The sequence below is a fragment of the Pelodiscus sinensis genome, chromosome 20 (genome assembly GCF_052426305.1).
Source record: "Pelodiscus sinensis isolate ZL-2025 chromosome 20, ASM5242630v1, whole genome shotgun sequence".
Classification (NCBI taxonomy): Eukaryota; Metazoa; Chordata; order Testudines; family Trionychidae; genus Pelodiscus; species Pelodiscus sinensis.
In genome coordinates this window covers 15,777,684-15,800,986 of record NC_143071.1, presented here as the reverse complement: position 1 = coordinate 15,800,986, position 23,303 = coordinate 15,777,684, and the positions used below count along the sequence as shown (strand labels likewise).

The 23,303-nt window shown below is 44.7% G+C and overlaps 1 long non-coding RNA gene across 1 annotated transcript in view; it reads left to right on the top strand.

Moving 5' to 3' along the window:
- LOC142819122 (uncharacterized) overlaps nt 1-21,018 on the top strand; it is a 29,719-nt gene extending 8,701 nt beyond the window's left edge. Inside the window, exon 2 of the long non-coding RNA XR_012896872.2 lies at nt 15,687-21,018. This is a non-coding gene — a long non-coding RNA (uncharacterized LOC142819122). The remainder of the gene's footprint in view (nt 1-15,686) is intronic.
- Nucleotides 21,019-23,303: the final 2,285 nt, after the last annotated feature.

The following is a 23,303-nucleotide window of genomic DNA, read 5'->3' as shown; positions in this document are numbered from 1 at the left end:
CATGGGCAACAATGAACAAAATGTCTTGCAAAGCACACACAGACCCCTGATGGGCTGCATTGGCTCTTGGGCTGCAAGTTACCCACCACTGGTCTACATCAAGCCCTTGAATCAGATCAGACTTATCTCCAGGTACCTGAGAGAGCACCAGCTGCAGTCTGCCAGTCTCCTCCTCCTCTCTTTCCTTGTTCTGCTTCCTGTGTATGTGGCTCAGACCTCAGTGCAGCATGGCCTTGGCTAAAGGAGTGATAACTTTCCTCCCTCTCTGTTGCACTGCTTCACAAGCAAGTATACATAAATCACCACCTTAAAACAAGCAAAAGTTTCGGGGCCATGTGGTTGCATCTAATAACCTGAATTGCATGCAATCCAGTTTCATAGCCAAAAATTCAAATTAGGAACGGATGCCACGCATCCCAGGTGTGATTGAGGAGCATTCCTAGTATTCCCCTGAGCTAGGATGTTTATTCACTGCAGGGGGCTTGCAGGCTCATGTCCAAAAAGCTGAGGAGGAAGAATAGTCACGGGATGAAGGCCCTTGTACTGGGACTTGTGTGAGCTAAATTCAATTCCTGGGTTTGCAGCAGGCTTCTCATATGACCCTGGTTAATTGTTTCTATTTACGTTGTAGTAACCACTGTGCTAGGCACTGTAACATGGTGTCTCTGCCCCAAAGTGCTTCCAATCTAAGGGCTATTCCTCACTAGAAATGCTACATCAGTGCAACTGCACCACTGTAACTCACCTGGTGAAGATCCTTTATGCCAGTGGGAGAATGCTCTCCTGCCAGCATAGTAAATCTACCTTTGTGAGAAGCAGTAGCTATTTTGGCACTGACCTAGCATTGGCCATACTGGCACTTAGGTTGATATAACTAACGTCGTTCGGGGGTGTGGCTTATTCACACCCCTGAGTGATGTAAATTAAATCGAAGTAAGTGTTCATGTAGACTTGGCCTATGTCACTAATTCTCTATGTTTTTGTACTATGGAGATAAAACTTGCCTCATAGGATGATTGAGAGACTAAAGCCACAAATATCCCATAGGTGCTCAAATGTTACAATGGTGGGCACCAATGTTCCCTCTAATTTTTTCCAATGCATGTACCGAATAAATTTTATGTGCATCAAGGCACATGTGGATGTGAACCACTAGTAGAAACATATGCTGTTAGCGATTGGTGATCTGATAATCAGCTGGCCTGTACCTGAATCTCTTCTGGGTAGCCGCCTAAGCACACAGCTTACAGGAGACACTGGTGGGAACTATTAATAATATAGCTAAAACCCCCTAAGACATGTCTTTGATATGAGTGTCCATATTGCAAGGCCACTATTAGGTAACCTCCCTAACCCCATTCAGATGCATCCTGTAGAGTATCGTACCTTGGTCACCCAAAGTGAGCAAGAATTAGGCCTTTCTCTCATTGTCAGGAATGAATGTGATCCCTCCTGAAAACTCATAAGAATGATTGTCTCAAATTTTGCGCTTGAGAGGACTGGCTTGTATTCTGTATTCATAAAGAAATTAAATCCGCGTTCTAGTTAAATTTGCATATAACATTCAGCAACCTGAAATTCTGCGGCACAGCTTTATGCCTACATAAATCAGTCTCTGCCATGACTACTGTACAGTACCTGCAGCTGCCTGGCCGATTTAAGAAAGATAAATAAAATGAAAACAAAGCAATATCCACAGAAAGACTTCGCAAACAGCACCTGTCTTTTGAAAGCTTGAAAGGCCACAAATGGCAAACTAGGAAAGGCACAGAACGTAAAGGTCTGTTAAAGCCTAAAGGGCGGGGATATATTTATTTTCCTCTAGAGTTCTAATTGATAGACTAGCCTCTAGAAGGAGGGTATTGTAATGGAGAAGGAGGCATAACGACCATCAAGCTGTACAGTGGGTAAGAATCTACGGGAACAGCTATTCTACAGATTTTGGAGACGGGGGGCATTACTGGTAGATGGAGCTAGCCAGGAATTCATCGCTGGAATGTTTTCTTCAGAAACTGCCAGTCCATTGAAACAAAAAATTGTTTGCAGGAAAGTCTGTTTTGACAAATCTCTCAATTCCAAATGTTTTGAAAAAAAAATTGAAACATTTTCTAAATGTCCCATTTTGACACTTCAGAAATGTTTCATTTTCTGCTTCAAAATGACTGTTCCAAAATTGTGTTACTTTTTGGAACACTATACATTAAAACAAAAATGTGATTGACATGAACTGAAACTTTTTTTTGAATTATTGGTTTGTAAAGATTTTACTTTCATCCCAATTTAGGGTGGGAAAAGTCTTCAAAATCCTTCTCACGGGATGGGAAAAGCCTGTCCTGCAACCCAAACACAGGTCCCTCCTCTGGCCTTATCTTCGGATGCCAAGAGACAAGCTGCTGCTGGTTTTTTCCTCCCGGGTTGTGACAATACCATGCTGCCTAGAAAATATAAACAGCCCTCCACCCCCACTCTCTCTCCTGCAGATTTCTCCAGAGAAATCCAGTGGGTTGGTGGGGATCATGCTTCATAGACACCCTGTTCTGCTGCCACAGCTTAAATAACTTAGTTTGACAACCCAACAAGTTTCACTTTCAAAGACCACAGATCAGGCCTGTGGATGAGGAGCAGGAGGGGGCAATTGTCCCAGGACCCAGCGATTCGAAAGGGCCCCAGCTCCCAGCTACTACCACTGCCACTGAGTGAGCGGTGGTGCCTGGAGCCCAGAGCCCTTTAAATTGCAGCTGGAGCACCATGCGGTACATTCTGGGCAGTGCTAAAGGTTGGGTGGAAGGAATGTGCCGCACTCTGGGCAGCACTGAGGGCTGTGGGTGAGCAAGTGTGGCATGCTCGCTGCCCTCCTGCCCGCCCCTTCAACCCACAGCCCTACCCCCACATCTTGCCCAGGAGTGCAGTATGACTGTCAGCTGCCCTGCCACCAACTTGTGTGGAAGGGCACACACCAGTGCTAGGGAAGGAGAAAACATGCCATTTCAGCCTCATTCTACTCCTTTCCGTGGGTTAAGGGCTTTTGAACCCTCCCCCTTTCCCACCTTCCCTTTGTTTTTTTCATCATCTTCTAGTGTATAAGAATCCAAGATCCTTTGGCAGCAAGTTAATAACATCGCAAAGAAAGTGGGCTGTGTCCACGAAAGCTCTTTAAGGTGCCACATGACTATTAGTTGTTTTTTAAGTTTATCGCAAATAAATGCAGTTCCCACATATGTGACACCTTGGGAAAAGTACAGTAAGGCTTTGTCTACATTGCGAGTTTTTGCAGCAGAAAATATGCTAATGAGGGACTCTAGCATGAGTCGCGATATCATTAGCATATTTTCTGCTGTTTCTCTTTGCACAAGGGATTTTTGCGCAAAAAGAAGCAGTGTAGCTGCTTCCGTTGTGCACAAAACCCCCATTTTGAGCAAGATCCTAATGCCTCTCCAGGACAGGCATAAGGATCTTGCAGAAAATGGGGTTTTTGCACAAAACAGAAGCGGCTACACAAAAAGAAACAGCAGAAAACATGCTAATGATATTGCGACTCATGCTAATGAGTCCCTCATTAGCATATTTTCTGCTGCAAAAACTCGCAGTGTAGACAAAGCCTAAGGGTTTGGAATAACTTATGGTCAGGTGAATTGGATCTGAAATAGCCTGAACGCTGCCATCTCACAAAGTATCGTCTGTTGCTGAAATCAAACCCAAACCTAAACCTATTTAAAAGTCTTTACCAGCACCAAGGTTTCAATACAGGTGCTGTATTGAGAGCTTGAAATACTGAGCCACAGACCTTACAGTAGAAGACAGGAGCAGAGCAAGCCTCCCCCATGCAGTCTCACCAATGTACCTCTAACATAGTTGTCCCCACTCCATACCCATCCCGTCCTATACTTCTCAGCTGAAACTGCACAGGAGCATATGGAACATTGGCATCCAGTAGCCTAGGCAAGGGAAGGCTTTGCCTTCCCAAACTGCCAGGTATGTGCCCACCCACACTCCGCCTACAGCAGGCGTTCAGGAGGCATTCTAGGGATGGAGTGTTGCTGCCCCAGCACCCGCCCTCCAAGTGCTCCGGGGCTGGGGCCACACCATGTGCCCTCCTCCCTCTCCTGATGCTCCAGGGCAGGAGAGGCTGGGGTGAACGCTCACCCACTGCTGCCCTCCCCTCCCTGTGGGGAGTAGGGAAAGGGTGGTGCCTCAGCAGAAGGAGCGGGCCTTCACCAACCACCTATGATATAGAAGTGAGGCAGGGATCAACTAGGTGGAGCTTCAAATTCAAAATCTCATAGGACACTGAAGAATCACTGGAACAGCCATTTTTAGTTTCAGTTCAGCAGGAAATACTTCCTTTGTAATCTGAAATGGTATGGTGCGAGATAAAATCAAATAGTCTCCCATTTATTTCCTTTTAGGAAAAAAAAAAGCTATTTGCTTAATCCTAAAGGAGGAATTTGGCACAGTGGCTTTTAAAAGGTTCTGAGATTTGTCCAGGCACTTTTTTTTTTTTAACTAATGCACTGAAAATTGAATCTGATGTGATGAAAATACACAAGCCCACTCTGGAAAATGGGGCTCAATTGATTATTCAAAGGGCTGGGAGTCAAGAGTTCTGTTCCTCATTCTGCCACGCCTAAGGCAAAGTATTTCACTTGTGCTTCTTTTCCCGTCTGTAAAATGGGGCAATAGATTAACCGCCTTCTTAAAATGCTTTGAAATCTACAGGAGAAAGGACTGTGGAAGCTGCCACCAATTTCTAGTGCCAGGGCACTCTTTCAGATTTGGGGATAAGCTGTGCATGCCACAGTAGTGGGGGCAGAGTGAGAACAACAAAGCACACACAGTACAAGCCAAGCAGCAAATCACGAGGAGGGGAGAAGGGACCAACCCTGTCCACACACACACACCCACACCCACACACACCCTCTTCTTAGGGGCTACTAGGGCACTGGAAAACTCTAGGGTTTTTTGGCAGATAATTTAGCAATTAGCTGGCAGGAGGACTGTATCTAATTTGTATATAAAAGAAAGAACATTAATTAAATATTAGACCCACTTAGCTCTCACACTAACATATTCTGACATCTTGTCACTTGAGGGACATTGTTTAGGCTTAAAATTTTAATGTATGTTCTTTCTTCGTTACTAACTCTGTGGTGAGAAAGAAAGACACTGTCAGGACACGTGGACTCTCTCTCAGCTCTAGAAGGAGAGTCTAGTGCAGTGTTTCCCAATTTTATCTGGCCACGGAACCCCTGGAGTTGCCTTAAAAAAAAAGGCCTCTGCTGCGTTTCGTTGAGCAAAAAAAAAAAAAAAAAAAAAGCCCTCGCTATGGCTCTGTCTCTTTAAGAGGGGGGCGGAGGAGTGCCCTTGCTTTCGCTTCACAGATCCCCAGGGTTTCCCGGAGCACCAACTGGGAAACACTGGTCTAGTGGGTTACAGCAGGGACAGATACATCTGGGTTCTATACAAGAACCTCAGAATGGCCATACTGGGTCAGACCAATGGTCCATCTAGCCAATGGTCCACCTGGTGGCCAATACCAGGTGCTTCAGAAGGTATGAACAGAAGAGGAAATGATCAAGTGATCACCCATTCCCTGTCACCCATTCCCAGCTTCTAGCAAATAGAGACTAGGGACACCATCCCTCCCCATTCTGGCTAGTAGCCATGGGTGGACCTATCTTCCTTGAACTTACTGCATTCTTGTTTGGATCTTTCCACTGTCCCCTTGGAAAGAGTTCCACAGGTTGACCATGAAGAAATAATTCCTTTTGTTTGTTTCAAATCTGCTGCCTATACATTTCGTTAGGTGACCTTCTTGTGTTATGGAGCTTCAGGGGATAGCTGAGTTGGGTGGTAGTGTAGACATACCCACACAGACTTAGTTCGAACTAGGGTGGTAATGTAGGCAACCGGAGTTGCAAATGAAGCCCGGGATTTGAATTTCCTGGGCTTCATTTGCATAAAGCCGGGCGCCGCCATTTTTAAATGTCCGCTAGTGCGGACTCCGTGCCGCGCGGCTACACGCGGCACAGACTAGGTAGTTCGGACTAGGCTTCCTAGTTTACCGTTCAAAGCCTAGTCCGAACTACCTAGTTCGTGCCGCGTGTAGCTACGCGGCACAGAGTCCGCACTAGCGGACATTTAAAAATGGCGACGCCCAGCTTTATGCAAATGAAGCCCGGGAAATTCAAATCCCGGGCTTCATTTGCAACTCCGGTTGCCTACATTACCACCCTAGTTCGAACTAGGGTGGTACTATAGACATACCCTTACAGAAAAAAAATGGTCTGTTAGCACTTTATAGAGTAACAAAACATGTAGATGGTGTCATGAGCTTTCGTGGGCACAGCCCACTTCTTCAGCTAGTCTGTTACATCTTGATCGTGCGGCACGCCATTTTTAAATGCTGCACAGCAGCACCGCAACGGACGCCGGGCACGCTGTGTGCCGGATGCCTCCTCTCCCCCTACCCCGCGTGTACTCCCCACAGCCATGTCCGAACAGCCTGAAGCGCCGGCGCATGTGCTATCAGGCTGCTGCTGTGCCGCTCGCCCTTCTCCCTGGAGTGGCCGCGTTTCAGCGGGAGTGCGGAGCTTGGCTTCCCCGTCACAGCATGTATCAACACTTAATTACATTTGCCATTGTGTTGCCCAGTCACCCAATTTTGTAAGATCCCTGTGTAACGCTTAGCAGCCAGCTTTGGACATAACAGTTTTGAGTAATTTTGTATCATCTATAAATTTTGCCACTTCACTGTTTACCCCTTTTTCAAGATCATTTATGAGTAAGATGAACAGCAGTGGTCCCAATAGAGACCCCTGGAGCACACCGCTATTTATTCCCTTTTTTCCTACCTTGTAAATAAAGTATCTGGTAAAGTTTTCATAATCATCTATCCATCCTTCAATTACTTGACTGCCCAGCCTTTTGTTATGTTAATCACCCTGCCTCCCTCTGTTTATAAACAAACTCTCTGCCTCAAAAGCAAAGCTGGGAGCCGCACAAGCTCTGTTGCAATTAAGAGCAGGGTCTGAGGCTAGGGCATGAGCTTTAAGCAGACTTCAAGTATGAAATTCAGGGGGATCGAACTTTAGCTTCCCCCAAATGGCACCCATAGTCTGGTTCTTGTTGTCCTTTCATTAAAGAGGATTTAAAAAAACACACACTCAGCAATCCCATTATTGTTTACTCACATCCACACAGACTGAACTTTCTCCTATAGCAACCCAGAAATACAACACATTGTGCTCTTTTCTGCATGCTTTGCTGTACTGCAAAATCCTGCAGTTTTAAAATTAAGCAAAGTCTTTGTATAATAGCTGATGCACGCTATTAAAAGGGTGCCGAATGCTTTTTCCACTGGCATTAATTGAGTGAAGGGAAAACAGATTCCAATGCTGTCATATGGTATCAAAATAATTAGCTCAGCTATAAATAGCTTGGCTTGTTCACTTTTTTTTTTTTTTTTTTTAAGGTCAAGGCTATAACTGAAAAGATTAGTGGCACATCACAGTATATGTAAGTGTGCCTTCTGCAACTATTCACAAATATTAGTGCCAAGTGGGAAGTGCATTCTCGATCAGTGATCCTAAAGCAGGGGTGGGCAATCATTTTTGACCAGGGGCCACTTCAGAAATGTTTGAAGTGGCCCTGGGTCACCCTAGAAGGGGAAGGACCTCAGGCTAAAGGGGCAGGGCCAGGACACTTCTGTACTTCTCTGCCCACTGACCCTGATTGGCCTGTGGGTCAGAGAACCCGTGATGTCTTTGCCCCCACCCTCCCCAGAGAGAACCACCAGCTGTTCTGAACAGCAACTGGCTGTTGACTAAGTGCCAAGCCCTTTGTAGTATGGGAGGAGACTTCATGCGCTCCCTCTGCCACCAAGCCCTGAGCGCAAAGTCTCTCGCTCCCTGCCCTCCGGCGTACAGTGCTTAGAGTCAACTGCCAGTGTTGATTAAGCGCCACGCTCTCCCCCATCCCTAGGCCCTGATTTGGGGGCAGGGAAGCAGCAGGACCTCCCCAGACCAGATCAACCTGCTTGACGCACCGAATCAAGCCAGCAGAGGCCCTTTTGCCCACCTCTGTCCTAAAGTCACAAAAACAATAGTGTATTAAATCGGACAAATAACGAGTCACGCTTGAGAGTGGGAAAGAGGTATTGGCAGGCCCACCAACAAGGGGAAAGGAGACAAAGGGGGCAGTTGCCCCAAAGTCTGGAGATTCAAAGGGACCCAGAGCTCATGGCAGCCAACCACCCCTACAGCAGAAGTGGCGGCAGCTGGGACTCTTTGAATTGTCACTGGAGCAGCAGTGTGCCACTCCGCATGACTCTGAGGGTCTGGGGGGCACACCATGGTCAGGCTGTGATAAGAGCTGACTGCCTGAAGACCCACCTCTTCCACTCGAGGCTCCACCCCTTCCTGGTACATGGAGTCAGCCCCCCCCCCCACACACACACACCTTGCCTTGGGGCCCACAGTAGCTGTCAGCTCTGCTGGGTGTTGGCTAGTGGTTTACGCACAAGGCCTTCTCTACACAAACTTATCTCAGTTTAACTAAAAGTGTGAGGCTTTTTTACAAGCCAACTTTAGTTAAACTGCATAGCTGGAGTCGATGTACCTTAACTGAATTTCTGGGGTGGCCCCACTGCAAGAGGTCAACAGAATAAACTCTTTGATCAACTTTCCTTACTTCTCACAACTCCAAGGAGTACTGGATCTACAGGGGCATCCTCAGCATGCAACTGAGCAGGTCCTTAATAGACGCACTGAAATTGAACCCCCAGAAAAATTGAACTCTGAAACATGAGTCTTCCCAGAAGTATAGACAAAGTCTTAGTGTTGAATCTAGGCTCTCATTAGTGACAATCATCTAAACATACTATAAAGTTGTCAAGCGATGTCCATGCCAAATCACGTTTTGAATCCTGTTTTGTTTTTGTTTTTTTTTAAAAAAAAGCACCTTCCCCTCCCTTTGCTCCCAATTTATTCCTAGTGTAATTACACAATTAAACTGCCTGTCCATTTCCTCCTCTTTAATATGGGAATGATAATCCTGACCTACTTCACAGGAATAAAGATGACTAGTGACTATTTTTAATGTGCTTTAAGATAAAGCATGTGAGTGCTAATTGTTTTATTAATAAAGCCAAATGTTCAGTTCCCATCTAGCTTTCATGTGCTGCATGTAATTTGCAATTCCTTTGGTTAGAAGATGCCCTTGAAGCTCAGTGGTTCTGCAGTAAAGCTGAATACAAAGCCATTTGTGTCTGCCTGCAATTATACTTTAAAACTACATGAAATTTCCTCCCTGAAAGCCATATATTGGGACTGCCGTTCTGTGGTAAAATCTCCTTTCACCCATGGTTATTTTGAATAAGGCAGCTTAAGTTCTAATTGCAGCTGCACTGTGTTCAGGATTGATTGCACAACATATTGGGCTGGACAGTTGCCAAGCAACACCTTTTAGGTCCATACCTCACTATTGTATGTACCTTGATGTTTATACCCTTTCCTCTCCCGTAAATTATCCAACTCTCTGTATAGCTCATCAGAAATCTGACTTCAGTTGTCACTAAAATGCTACGCACACCACTTAGAATTTTATAGCACCTGTATAGACTCGGGAGAGAAGTCTGCTTCTACTGCTTTAAGCTAAAGGAGAATTTTTCCTCAGCTCTCCCCAGGTTACAAACATCTGACTTATGAACATACACGCAAAAGCTCACTTGTAGCCTCAAGGGAGCAGGCAAAAGGCACAGGTGGTGGTGAGCGGCACAAGTGCTGGCCAGAGAACTCCGAGGAGCAGGTGGCTGCCATGCAGTCAGTGACTGGAGAGAAGCGGCACTTCAAAGAGGAAACCACTTTTCTCCAGTTGCTGGCTGCCACCCCCGGTTCCTTCAGAGTCCTCTGGGGTGTAGCCTGCTGAGGAGGCGGCAGCCTGGGGGCTGGGACTGGGTGTAGGACCTAGTGCAGAGCCTGCAGGTGGCTGGGGAATGCCCAGAAGTCTTCTTCAGAATCTCTATCTGCCTCCTCATCCCCCTTTATTTAAACCACCTGCCTTTCCTCAAGCACCAGCATTCAGAATTAAATACAAAAATTATATCTACTCTTTTTCATTGCACATATACAGTATTTCAGCAACATTATGGGTTATCAAGGCTTTTTGTGAGCTAGATTGGGAACCTAATTGCCATTTGTAACATTGTTTCGGTGGGAAAATACATTCCAAGTTCCAAACACCCAACTTACTAACGAACTTTTGGAACACAGCCCATTTGTAAGTTGGGGACTTTTTATATAGGCTATGAGTAAGGCCCTACTTCATTTGTGAGATTGCAGATCCCGCACTACTAGGCTTTTACTGCAATTTGACTTTAATTAGCTCACTTTGCATAGTCCACAATTTTGCATACGATTTGAATATGCAGCTAATACTACACTAACAGTCAATGCCTGTGAAAATGTAAAAGGCTTAAGTGACTGGACTCAATTTTTACTGCAATTGTGTTAAGATGTTTAGTCTTCTGAATTTTATATTCTACTGGTCACTTTTTTTGTTAATGAAAGTAATACAATTTCAGCAAAATACCTGGTTATCAAAAATTAGCAGGCATAACATAAAACTTGAGTGTAAATTTTGTTCGAGCAAATTGCTCTTAAACAAATAGGTTTACTCTGGCTTTTCCAAATTTCCATGATCAATAAAGTTTCATTATTACTTTTCCATGATTTTCCATGTCTTGTCCACAACTTGGCTGCAGTCATTTGGTGATCATCCCGCGATTCAAGTAGGGCCTTAGTCATGTGCCTGGTTTTCAGTTTGACTTTTTCATAGCAGCCTACGGGAGTTAGATGTCTAATTCACATTGAAATTCAATGGGAGTTGGACATATAACTCCCTCAATCCCTTCTGACAATCCCAGCCTTAGTACCTAGTAATAAAGACACACTGAAAATTACACAGAAGTGGAACTGTTTCTAAATAAGAAACTTTCCATAAAGTGTTGGCCACTTATTTAGGAGTAGTCACGTTGGCTCAGATCATTGGTCCCTGAAGCCTAATATGAGGGAAAGTCGGATACAGGAGTCAGGGCATTAGCATGGGCTTTAGACCACAATCAAATTCCCTGCTCTGCCACATCCAATGTCCTGGTCTAAACTTCGAAATTAAATCAACTTAGCTGTGTCGCTCATGGCTGTGGAGAATTTTGAACCCTGAGTGCTGTAGTTAGGTTGATCTACCTCTGTGATAAACACAGCTAGGACCACAGACAAATTTCTCCACAAGGCCGGCCCTACCCATACGCAAAATATGCAGCTGCTTAAGGCACAACAACATTTGGGGCACTCCTTTGCCCAGTAGCACTCCCTGTGGGCTGCACTTACACATCCCTAGAGGGTGTGGGGTCCAGAATGTCCCCCCCCCCCACACACTCCGTTCTGCCCCTGTCCAGCCCACGCTCCATCCCACTCCATCCCTTCTCCTAAGCCCCACGTCTTCCCTCCCCTGCTCTGCCCCCCTTCCACCCGTACTCCATCTCTTCTTCCCAAGGCCCCGTCCCTGCTCTGTCTTCCACCAAACCCTTTCCTCAAGCAAAATGTGGCCCAAGATACTAGCAGGAGGCCTGGCTCCAGCAGCAGGGGCCAGGCCCTCCACCACAGTCACCAGTAGTGGCGAGAAGGGAAGGGCCCTGGTTCCAGTCTACTCCCCAGCTCCCAGCCATGTCATTCCACTTCCTGCTGCCACCTGTGAGTGTGCGGGGTGGTTCCTCTCCTTCCCCAAACCTCCTCTTTCCCCTCCCTCCACAAAAGGGATGCTGCTGAGAGCCGAGGGAGTGGAGTGGGCTGGGACCATGTTGCTCCGTGTCCCACCACTTCTGGTGAGTGCGGGTTTTGGCCCAACCCCAGCTACCTCCCTGCCCTGCTCCTCTTCCCTCCCCCCCCCCACAGCTCCTGCCACCAGACAGCTGAGTGCAGCGGCCCCCCCATGGAAGGACTCCAAGGAGCACTCCCCACAGGGGCAGTGTAGAGCACTAAAATGTGGAGACAGAGCCCTGTTTCACTAGCTATCACTTTTTGTGAAGGTGAATTTACTATAACAAGAGAAACCTCCCCTCCCCCTCAGTCGATGTAGGAACCATTCGGCCACAGCAACAGCACCATAACCTGGGGGGCCAACAGACTTGCGGGGACCCTAGGCAAAGTGGGGGAAACTGTGCCCTCCCAGAAGAGGAGAGGTCTCCGGCGGAAGGGTTAGCACTGCATGGTGCTCCCTCGGTGATTTAAAGGATCCAGTGCTATGATGCTCCTGCAGTAGGTGGAGTGGCAGCTGAGAGCCCCAGACCCTTCAGAATTGCCGGGCTCTGGGACAGCTGCCCTCCGCCCCTCCCCAACCATAATTATACTTTTGTTAGTCTATAAAGTGCTACCAGACCATTTGTTGTTTTTTTCTATACAAACTAACTTGGCTACCTCCTGAAGCTTCATAACTATACTGCGATAGCAGCTATAGTATAAACATGGCCTATGTGACCTTAATAAGGCACTCATCTCTCTTTGCATTAGTTTGCCATCTGTCCAATGGAAAAATAGCACCCGCCCAACTCACAACACAGCCTAAATACTTCAAAAATTGTGAGACACTGCAATCCTACAGTAATAGAGGCATATAGTTACAATAGGAGAGATACAATATCCTGCTGTGAGTACTACGTGATGCTTTGGAGACGGGTGAAGATGCCAAGTCCCCCCCAACCACTTAAGTGCATAAGTAATGACCCATTGCACAGAGATGTAGAGATTGTTCCACTGATGTCAAAGGACTTTAAAATCAGACCTCAAGCCAGTTGTACAGTGTAACGTTGCACCCCCCATATTCTTTATGGAAATATGCTTTTGAACACGAATATGTCTAACTTAAATATGCTTTATGCAAACTATTGTATGTAACCTATCATTAAAAAGCTTCAAAGGGGTAGCCGTGCTAGTCTGTATAACTGAATAAACTTAAAAAGCAACCAATAGTCCTGCAGCACTTTAGTGACTAACAAAACATGTAGATGGTGTCATGAGCTTTCATGGGCACAACCCACTTCTGCAGATGAATGGAGTTAAGGGATCCAGGGGACAAATAAAATACCAGAGAAAAAGAGGGGATATGGAGGGAAAGAGAAGGGGGGGGGGAAATTGTTAATTAGAGTGTCCATGGTAAATGAGGCTAATAGAGTAGATTCTAAGTACTCTAAGTACCCGGAGCTTGGCTTTTTATGTCATTAGGGTGTGGAATGTAGCAGGCCATCCAGTAAAGGGTTTTAGAAAGTGTGTAATCTCCTGAATGTGTGTTCTGGGTTTGAAATTAGAAATATGAAGTATAAATCTGTTTACTGATGTAGATCGATGGCCATCAGCGGTACTTAAGGAACTTAATAGCCCGGGATTTGGGACATTGAGCTGTGAATAGTCTTGCTTCTCTGTGAGCCTGAATTATGGTTGGTCCTATAAAGACATGTGACCTGGCCACCGGATGCTAGAAACCCTTTTGAATGCTGTACTTGTCCACTCAAGGTGAGGAAAGGATAAACTGAGCACAAAGGATTCCCACCTTGGACAAAATAATGTAAAGACATGAAACCAAACAATAGAGGCTGCTGCCAAATGCCAGGAGACCCTTGGTTACCACCTAAGGTGACTGCTGGAAACATCTAAGACTGTACAAAGGGACCCAAGCTTGGAGGCTGCCTAGTTTGTGAGAAAGGGGGATTGGAACTACTGCTAGGTCAGAAATTGTATGTAACAGGTTACTTAGAGTATGAAGCTTAGCTGATGTATTTTGTTTTCTTTTGCTTAGTAACTTACTTTGGTCAGTCTATCACATGCAACCACTTAAATCCTACTTTTTATACTTAACAAAATCACTTTTGTTTAATAAACCCAGTGTAAATAATTGTTTCTGGGAGTACAATAGCTGTGCATCACTCTCATTCATTGATAAAGAGGGCAAACAAGTTATGAAACTTATGGATTTATCTGGGGTTCTGGTCCCAATGGGGCTGTGCACCTGAGTTCTGTGTTAAGTCCCATTGACTGAGCCTTTCCGGAACTGAATGGATCTCAGTCTCTGTGTTGCTTTGGTGTGAGCAGTGACCCTCCCCCAACTCTTTGCCAACACTTGGGGAGACCAGACGCTCTGGCTCAGCTGGACATGTTGGTGGGGAGCCCTAGAGTTCAGGTAGGCAGGCTCAGAGGTATTTTCTGCACACTAAGTGACAGTCTCAAGGGGTTTTCTGTGACTGAACCCGACACATTCAATTCTAAAATGAAAGTGAAGGAGGATTCCTCCCTTATCCCACTGGCAAATCAGTTTACAAACTGAAGCATGGGATTTGAATACATGTCATATAAATCATGTCCATATATTTGCCTTTTTAAAATAAAAAGCTTTTTTTTAAATCCAACTACAGTATCTGACTCAGTCTGAATTCACTGAGCTCCACAGGTTTAGCATTGTTCTTTTTAATTTGACTGTTATAAAAGCAACCAGAAGTCACATAAGAAATTCTTGAAAGGAACCCTGTCACCGGAGATGTTTGAAATGAGACCAGATAAAGCAGTAGAAAAATATATTTGCATACTGTTAGAATGACTCAGCAGGGGGAAAAAAAGCCAGCCAACACAGTTTTTTTAAGGGACAACACTAATTACTGACATAAAAGAACAAACAGAAAGCAACTAGTTTCCAACTTAATTCATCCTAATGAGCCCGAGATGGTGCCTGACCTAGTGAATGCAACTTTTTCTACCCACCCTCATTTCCCAAGCAACCTTCTCCAGAGAAAGGCTTGACGTTCCTGTGCAACAGGAAAAGAGAATTTCAACTGTAAGTAAATTTGCTCCCTGGGGAGCAGATCGTGCCCTATCACAGAACCAGGGCTGCCAACTGGGTAGAGGAGGGAACTGCCCCAGGACCTGGTGAGTTAAAAGCAGCTGGGCTCCCAGCTGCTGCTACCCCAGCTGTGGCAGCAGCTGGTACCCTGGGCCCTTAGATCACTGCTAGAGCCCTGGGCAGGGCTGGCTGGGGGTGGTTAGCCCTCAGCCCTGCCCCTTCTATCTGAGGCCCCGCCTCTTCTGGGCACCTAGAGCCAGGCCATCTGGCTGTCCTCATCCCTGCACAGAACTGTATATACCCATAGCCTTGGTCACCATGGTGTCTGCCCATTCCTGCACTGACAGGGAAGGAAGGACTAGATGGGACCTACTAACCCACTTTCACCTCTCAGTTCCATGACTGTATGAAGGACTGAGATGCAGGCTAACTTTTAAACTCAAGAATGTCCCAACATCACAACCAGCAGCACTGTCAAATGGCCAAGGCACAGCCATCTGAGCAGATGCAAGTGTGCATGTGAAGGATAAGCTGACACTGCAGAATCAAGACTATATTTGTTCCCAGCCACACTTGTGAGTCTGTGGAGTTCTTGGGAATATAATTTTAAAGCATAAGCAATTGAAGTTCTTCCCCATCAAAAAAGGCTGTAGGATCACACTAATCAAGAAGCCAGGGGATTATGATACCAGACAGACACGTGTACAGAAATAGAGCTCAAGCATTCTTAAAGGTTAGTGGTTTGATGTGTCTCCATTAAACATCCAGGGAATGGAAAGTTTCATCTCACTTTGATTATTTCTCAGGTACTCTGACTTCATCAGCTTGGGACTCTGAATATATTGCCTACATCTATGGATGTTTTGGAAGCACCGAAGACAACTAGATTAATAATTTTATGGATCTACATGAGATGCTGCAGAAATCCCTAAGTGTTGAAATTATATTTTACTGTCTCAACAATGCAACCCAGTGTGAAGGACCAGTGACATCCAGTGGCAAGTTGGAGTGACTGAATTCCTTACAATTCTGCCAAAGAAACTTAAAAACAAGTGGTCCTGTAGCACTTTAGAGACTAACAAAATATATATACATATAGTATCATGAGCTTTCTTGGGCACAACTCACTTCCTCAGATGGGGCATGGAGGAACAAATTTAAAGCAGGAAAAAGAGAGGAGAGGGGGAGGAGAAAAAAACATGTCAATTAAAGTGTCCATGTTCTGCCAAAGGCGAGGCACTTTTATTTTCACATGGGTGAAAGTCTGACCCACTGTTTAAGAATCATATCTAGTGTCTTACTCCAAACCCACTTCTGTGGTAGCTAGTTTCCTACTGAGCAGGCTCAGTTTATTATTCTTGTGAATTACATATAATTCTATATTTTTTCACTTTGGTAGTATGAATCTCTCAATGTGAGCTGAATCAGGAACAATGGCCATAAAAGCTCAAATTCTCTAGCAATGACATGCCTCAAATATAACCAAGGAAGCTATGTGCCTAAAATGACTTGGTTAAGGATACTATGAAATGTTTCAAACATTTCATGCACAGAAAAAGACTGAGCACCAAGCAATAATGCTGACTTAGGTTAGAGTGAGTAAAAGTTGCTCTCCTCTTTCTTCCTCCCTTCCCCCTTTTTAGGAAGAAATTCTGGCCACTGTACAAAGACTGCTTTCCAAACCTCTAAGAACTTCTCTTATAGGTCCAAGATCACTAGCAGAATATAGGTGCGTACTTTACATTTTAGAGAACAATATATTTTAAAAAATACTTCCTCCTTTTGCTCACTGCCTAGTTCTGGATTTCCTTTTCCTTGCAAGAAATGATCTCTAGCATTCACCTGAACTAAAGATGAGGTCCTTATTGAATGCATTAAAGAATAAGTGTCATGTATATTTTAGGTGGGAAATATTTAAAAACTTTGCTAATAACTACTTCCAAGTTTGAAAACAATAATCTGAAATCTGTTCACAATGCTTAAAATACAAATACAAAGTAATTTAAAAATCATAACATGAATTGACTTATGACAAAAGAGACAAAATCTGAACTACAGATCCTCTGGCAACTTTAATATTAGGGCCTTTAAAGAGAAATAGAATGATTTACTGCTTGTGTTAGATGCACTGAACTATGAACCCACTGTGTAAAAATAGATCACCGATAACCCTTAATAAGGTTGTGTATTTACTGTAACCCATAATTTGCATTATGTCAACTGTACTTCATCCTCTATATCTGCTGCAATCTTTTACTCATGAACTGTCAATCATTGGTTAATAACAAAGCTAAAATTAAACACACCAGTTCTTAACAAGCTCAGATAAAATATTACCACCAACAAATTTTAGTATCATTAAAAGCTCTCTAAGGGGGTCTGTGATGGTACCAAATATGAGGAAAGTAGTATTTAAAACAAAATATTGAGCTTTCTGTTTTCCTTTGTACACACACTAGAAGATTTACCAGGCATTGCTCGAGTCCTTAACTCAAATAAGTTTCATTTTTCTTCATGTAAACTCTCAAACTCTGGGTGGTGGCTTGTAAGGGCAAGCTGCTAGCTGGCCACGAGATGCCGCGATTCTACAGATACGGGCTATAGCAGGTCCTGTTGACCATGGATTGCCGTTCCTCGCTAATGGGAGCTGCAGGAAGCAATGTTCTGGTCTGCACTGCTTCCTGTTGTTCCCATTGGCCAGGAACAGTGATCCACAGCTAACAAGAGATGCGATCATCCATACCTGCGGAGGTGCAGGTAAGCAAAGCATCTCACAGCCAGCTAGTGGCTTGCCCTTACAAAGAGCGACCCAGAGTTTGAAAACCTTTGATTTAAATCATTGCTCTGGGATAGGGCTGGGGAGGAGGGGTTCAGTGTGCAGACTGCGCCAGCGAGAGGATAACCTCAGACCTCTCTCCCTCTAACAACTTGGAGCCAAGGGAGAAGCACCTGTTCGTGGTCACTGCAGATGGCACAGCTGGGAGAGAGGTGCATGTCCCGTGGCTGGGGGATAAACAGACACACAGACAAACTCTTTTAAATATATAGTAGATAGCTGTCCGTTTCTCCACTCCTGCTGTCTGCTGGCCCAATGGGATTATAGTTGTTCTGGTCCTCATCTCTGGTGCTTTGCTGCCCCCTATGGCCATTCTGCAATATAATTGTCCTCCTGTCAGACCCCTCCCTTTCCAATTTATGAGAAACAATCACATTCTGGGCATATCCCATTATTCTGGCACAACCAAACCCTTACGTTGCTTTATGTTATGATAAGAGGAAGCTGCATATCAAATTTGATAGCCAGACAGCCCTCTCCCCCAATCTCATCAATCTTGCTTGCCCTCTGAGATGTCTGTATACAGGGCAGAGAAGGAACAATAAGAAAAATCAGCATAGCCATTAAGCTTTGATCTGCTTTGATGCGAGATCAGGATATGCGAGTTTTCTCTGACTCTGAGTAAGCTGAAAACATGGATATGAGGAGAGAACGATTAAGGCAATAAGCTGAGATCGAGGCTGCAAGAAGTGCCCGGCTGGCACCCATGTTGATACGAACACACACAGCCGTCCCTGGGAGAGGAATCCCCCACTGAGAAAAGAATGCCCAGTACTTCCAATTTAATCCTCTCAACTCTCTCTTACAAGTGTAAATTAAGTTCACAACTCCCTGGTAAGAACTGGTCTCACAAAAGGCAGACCAGCACTATTTGGCATCACAGATGAGAAAGAGAAATACGTGATCCCATGGGTATAAAGATGGGTACAGCAGCACACTCACTTTTGAGTGTCAATCTACTCTCTACCTGCTGGTCGGGTTAGGTGTTTGACCTCCCGAGGTTCTATGGGGACGCCCACCTCGTATTCGTCTTTCCTAGGAATTGAGGGACCGGCCCTGGCCTGACACGCTGGAGTCGAGAGGCACAGAAGGGGGTAAAAATTGTACCTGGATGTGGTCCTCTGTCTTAAGTGTACACAGACTTAGAGCTCTTTAAAGGTTAAGCTGTTAACTTGGTACTATTATTTGTGTTTTTCCTATCTTTATCTTCTTTGTAACCATTTTTAAGATCTATATTTTGCTAGCAGTTAAGAAATAGAACAATAGCCATTGCAACCATATGATTTATAAGCTTCCTCAATAAACCTGTAACTGTTTAAGCTTTAACCTGACTCCTTCAGTTGCTGTAACAGAACCAGGCACAATTTAAAAGAACTTCAGCCGGTCTTAAGGGACAGATATAGGGAGAGCTTGGGCATTTGGATTTGTGTCACTCCCAGGTGGCAGATCCGTTGGGGCGCTCGTCAACCTCCTCCAGGTTGCCCGCTGCAAGGGTCTCAGTAGTTGAAGTCTCGGGTGTATAGCGCACACACACACTACTCACTGCCCTGACCGTCGGCTGACATGGGGGAGCGTGAGGGTTTCTCAAAAATCAAAAAGGGGGCATGATGCTGAAAAGTTTCAAAAATTCACCAAAGAATCATCAGTTTTCATCACATGGAGCTGACCTGTTCCTAATTGCAACCAGCCAGAACACAGCAAGGTAGAGTGTGAGCTGCTCGGTTGTTTCTCCCCCTCCCGTTCCCCATTTCAGAACAGCTTCCAGATCTACTCTGGAATTTTCAGAAAAATCTGTTTCTTATGACAGCTCAGCCATTTCCTTACAGAGGCTTCACTGCATCCGGCGCCAAGGAAAACTGTCTCGATGGCTTGCAATACACTCTCCCCAATCAACTGTTTTCTAAAAATTAAACTGAAAATGTGGCATTTCAGGTTCTGTGGGTTATTGTATATCTTGATTACATTTTCCTTTGCTCAGAATGAGACTTTTGCTGATGCCAAAAGACCTGAGAGTTGCTTCAAAAGTACACAAGTCAGCCAAGAAGCAAGTGCACAATGAAGGATATTTTTATGTTCTAAGGAAGCTATGAGATTTTTTTTTTAAGCTAAGAAACCTGAAGCAGCAGTGGCCACTTAGATGTCCTCTTGAGACAAGCAGGCTAATTTTAGTCAGTATGTAAGCTGCAAAGCAAAATAACTGAAGTAGAGAATGTTAAAGTGCTAACACGGCTGAGCTCTGTGCTAGACCCGAAGAGACCCTAGGGGATCTACAATCTGAGTTACAAAATTAGTTTGTAACAGAAAATAACTTTAAGCTTCCCTTTGTGATCGGCTCACTACAATACTGTAAATAAAAAGATGATCATTGTTGTGTGAGTCCATTTAAAGTCCATAGAGTGGACTAAGCACTGCATTGGACATATCAATGATTGCTGAATGTATATTGCCTGCTTTTTAATTGAAAGTGACATTGTCTGTTTATGTCTGATATAACCTTTACTTATCCTTCCCCATCCTTATATGTAAATCACATCATAGTATGAAAAGTAACATTAACCAATTACCATAGATAAGGCGTTCGTCTGTTATATGTACTCACTGCATATCTTCACACCACCATGTAGTAAAGATGTCGGCACAGTTTAACTGTGAATGTTCATTCATTTAATATCAACAATATATTTCCCCACATGAAAAAAAGAACTAAAAAGAATGTTCCAGGTTTGAGTGCTGGATTCTGGAAAATTTCTGTTTGTTTAAATTAATTAATAGTAGCCTATAGAATAGATTGATGTGTCATATGCATTCATCCGCTCCAGTCTAATTGCGGCCCACCCACAAAATGCACCAGAAGAAACAGGGAGAACAGAGGGACAGGAGACATCCAGGAATAGCTGCACATGTTTGGGCACATGTACCTTTCACTGTTTTGTCACTGAGTTGATTATATTGTATGTTTTGCTTTTCTGGTTCTTACACTGTATACAGATATTTGCATACCAATGTGTAAAATAAAGTATTGAATTTGTACATAGGACACAATGGAAAGTTGTGTAATGTTAAAAGTGGCACAAACTATACCAGTCTCAGAGGGGTAGCCATGTTAGTCTGTATGTGCAAAAACAAGGAGTCCATGAATGAGCCACTTCCACTGTAACTTGATTAGCATCATTTACACAAGTGTCCTCTTTCTTTTGTTGTCATTATATATAGCCATGCCTCTGTAAACTCCACTCCAATTCAGCTGATGAACTGGGTTTTACCCACAAAACTTATGTCCTAATAAATCTTTTAGTCTCCAAGGTGCCACAGGACTCCTCGTTGTTTTTACAAACTATCCCAAACATCATTGTGTCTCAACAATATTCCCTAATAAACATTTACAAAATGAGATTCGAGTAATCCAGAAAATATGAGTTATAGCAAATGGCCAGTATCAATAAAATGCACAACACATCTCCTTACATTTCATGAAACTATTTACAAAATGCCTAATAGATAATGCCAACACATTAGAAAAAACACTGCACAGCTGCCACATTCATATACAGTATCACTTTAAATACCATTTCATTCTCCCTCATGCATGGGACTAGGGAAACCCATTGGCTACGTCTAGACTAGCATGATTTTCTGCAAATGCTTTTAACGGAAAATTTTTCCATTAAAAGCATTTGCGGAAAAGAGTGTCCGAGCCAATCTAGACGTGCTTTTGCGCAAAAAAGCCCCAATCACCATTTTCACGATCGGGGCTTTTTTGCACAAAACAAATCTGAGCTGTCTACACTGGCCCTTTTGCGCAAAAGCTTTGCGCAAAAGGGACTTTTGCCCGAATGGGAGCAGCACAGTATTTCCGCAAGAAGCACTGATTTCAGACAGTAGGAAATGTTCTTGCGGAAATTCAAGTGGCCAGTGTAGACAGCTGGCAAGTTTTTCCGCAAAAGCAGCTGTTTTTGTGGAAAAACTTGCCAGTCTAGACACAGCCATTATGTGGGGACACAAAGCATGCTTGAATTCTGTTGCACTTATGTGGGTCCAGCATCTGTCATGACAGGTGCACCATTCAGCTGTGTGCACCAGTTCAGAAATCCAGCAGTGTCGTGAGGCCACTCCTGATGAAAAGGGCTTCCCCCTTTCTCCTTACAGATAGTGTGCAGAACACAGCAGGCCACAACAATGCACATGGCACCAATAACACAGGCATCCAAACAGTTTTGAAAGCAGTGCCAATGGGATTTCCGTCTGCCAAACATCTTCCACCACCATCCTAAAGCTAGTGACCAGAAGTTGAACATTCTGTTTTGCCAGGTCCTCTGAAATCCGGATCTGTTTTCATAAGCCTGGCAGCAGCGGGTTAGTGGAATCCCCTAGAGAACAACGGGGAGAGCGACTCTGTTTCTAACAGTGTCGTTCCATGTGAATCATGTCCTAGCTTGTCTATGAAGGTCAAGTCCCAATCTCTGGAAAACCCAGGCAGCATGTGCCCTGCCACTACATCCCACAGTAATGTCTATGAATTTGCCTTGTGGTCAGCCAGGGCCTGGATAATGATGGAAGAGTAAAGACCCTTTTGTGCTTTATGTATTCACTTGCTCCTTGATGCATCAGTGGCCCCATCAATTATTCCAGGAACATTTTTGTAATACCCATTGCCTCTGGATACATCACAGTCCTGATCGCCTCCCATGCCTCTGACACAACCATCCCTACAATAAGATCTGTCAACTCCCATCTGGTAACCCACAGACCTGTAGCAGTTTGGGACAGGCTAGCTTCAAGAGGGCTATTAGGTTGGAGGTCTTCTGAACTGGCCTGGCCTCTCTCCCTCATGTGGGGCTAGAGAGAGTTGGCTCAAGCTGATCACAACACTTCAAGAATATCAGCTTCCTTAGGCATTGGTCATCCCAGGTCTGCATGATGGCAAGGCCCCTCCAGTCAGTGCATGTGGCCCTGCTCCAGAAGCACTGATGTGCCAAGAGGGAATCTGTAGCCATGGCAACAAGCACAATCAGCATCAGCTGGGTAAAAGCTAGTATGTCCGTATCCTTCTGAGAGATGCTTTGGCTCAAAAACTGCCAGTGCGGGGCACCAGCATCTTGCTGATGTTCCTGGAGATTTGTGATCTTCTTGTTTCCCAAAACTGGACAGAGCCTACGGTGGAGAAATTTTCCATTGGGTCAGGATCCATCTTGAGCTGTGGCTGCTGGGGGCACGAGGACACAAAATGACTTGGCTGAATACGTTTGCAAGCTAAACATGCTTCCGGATAACTCTCTCAGGACAGACAGATGAGTTTTCCCACAACTGAGTATGAACCTATGAAGAGTAGTGTCAGCCAACAAGGGTAACAGAACAGAAGCTGAGCTTCTGACTGAAATTTGCCGAGCACACTATAGATGCACCAGCACGGTTGTGAGAAACCAAGTTTCCAATGCAGGCCCAGATCATGGAGATCCAGGCTTAGTGTGCAGTATAGACAACTCCTAGTTGCTCATTGCCAACCCTGGCCACACACTACTTCTGGTGCAAATTAGGGCTAAATCCTTAAGATTTTACTCAATTCTCAACTGTAGCAGAACTCCCACTT